Source organism: Triticum dicoccoides, chromosome 2A (assembly GCF_002162155.2).
Source record: "Triticum dicoccoides isolate Atlit2015 ecotype Zavitan chromosome 2A, WEW_v2.0, whole genome shotgun sequence".
Classification (NCBI taxonomy): Eukaryota; Viridiplantae; Streptophyta; class Magnoliopsida; order Poales; family Poaceae; genus Triticum; species Triticum dicoccoides.
In genome coordinates this window covers 631,666,662-631,668,660 of record NC_041382.1, presented here as the reverse complement: position 1 = coordinate 631,668,660, position 1,999 = coordinate 631,666,662, and positions in this window count along the sequence as shown.

Genomic DNA, 1,999 nt, shown 5'->3' with positions numbered 1-1,999 from the left:
GGTTTCGGACACTACATCCACGTCCCACAAGTGACGTGGGCGTCGAAGCCCGCGCCACTTGTGGGACGTGGATGTAGTGTCCGACACCGACGGTACATGTATCTCACATCGATGATACTTTCTATTTAGGGTTTCTCCTCTACCGTTCGGCGACCCTCGACGACCCTCGTTCCCGATAAAATAAAGAGGAAGAAGAAGAAAAAAAGAGGAGAAGAAAGAATAGAGGAGAAGAACTCCTCTATTCTTTCTTCTCCTCTTTTTTTTCTTCTTCCTCTTCTTTTTTATCCTCTTCTTCCTCTCATGTTCGACGACCCTTGACCCATCAGCGACCCTAGACCCCCTCTCGACCCCCTCATGTCGAAGTTATCGGGTAGGGGGTATATCGACAACGACATACCCGATACATACATACATACATATCACATGCATCCATACATATATGAACAAAATTAATATCTACTAATTAACAACCTAAATAAAAAAACTAATACATATATATCTCCTCTATTCTTTCTTCTCCTCTTTTTTTCTTCTTCCTCTTCTTTTTTATCCTTTTCTTCCTCTCATGTTCGACGACCCCCTCTCGACCCCCTCTTGACCGTCGACCCCCTCTCGACCCTCATATATAAAACATTTTCTTCCTTCTATTCCTTCTTCCAAAATATATAAAACTTTTTTTTAAAATGAAACTAACCTAAAATGTACTAAATCAGAGAACATATATAGATAAAAAATTTCTAATTAAAAATCTAACTTTTGCATATATGTATTTTTAAAACATCATTACAATTGAAAAAAATACATACATACATACAAAAAACATGTAAAAAATACATACATACATATATGAACATACATCAAAAAATACTTATATCTAAAAAATACATACATACACATATATATGAAAATCTAAAAACATGTAAAAATAGCATGTATAATAAAAAAATGCACGGCGGCGGCGGGGGCGGCAGACGTGCGGTGCTCACAGAGGCGGCGACGTTCGGGGCAGGGGACGGCGGCACGGCGACGGCGACGGGGCAGGGGCGGCGTGCGTCGGGGCAGGGGACGGTGGCGCGCGGCGACGGTGTCGGCCGAGGGCGCGGGCGACGGCGTCGGGCGAGGGCGCGAGCGACGGCGTCGGGCGAGGGCGCGGGCGACGGCGACTCGGGGCGCGGGCGATGGCGACGGCTGGGGCGGCGGGCGGCGTTGGGGTAGCCTGGCGGCGTCGATGTGCTCGGCGTCGTCGGGGGGCAACTGCAAAGAAAATGTGAAATTTTCCTAAGTGCTGGCTTATATAGCAAAGGCATTGGTCACGATTCGTGGCACAAACTGTGACCAATGCCCCCCTTTAGTCCCGGTTGGTGCCACCAACCGAGACCAAAGACCTCTTTTCAGCAGCCCAAAGGGCGGGAAGCGGCGGCCTTTGGTCTCGGTTGGTGGCACCAACCGGGACCAAAGGCCTTGTGCAGCTGCTGCGTCGAAAGTTTAGTCCCACCTTGCTAGTTGAGAGGGGTGCGCAGTGGTTTATAAGCCCCACTGCCGCACCCCTGTCGAGCTTCTCTCCATTGCAGGCTTACGGGCCTAATTGTCACTGCTATGCCTGTGGGCCTACTGGGCCTCCTGCAGGCGTGAATCCTGGCCCTTTCATGGGTTTCTAGTCGTATTCAGGCCGTGGGGGCCCTGTAGGTGGCATTTTTTTGTTTTTTTGTTGCTTTATTTATTTTATTTTCTTCTGTTTTTTGCTTTGTTTTTTAATTCTTTATGCTTTTAGTTTTAGAAAAATTATAAACTTTTTGTTAATGCCATTAGTTTTCAAATTTGAAAACACTTTTTTTGTTTTTTTGTTTTCTTTGTTGCTTTATTTATTTTATTTTGTTTCTACTTACAACAAATTACTTATTGTTGCTAGTTTTTTTCCAGTTTTTTTGTTTTGTTTTCTGCATTATTTATTTTCTTTTGTTTTTTGCTTTATTTTTTATTCTTTTTGCTTTTAGTTTCA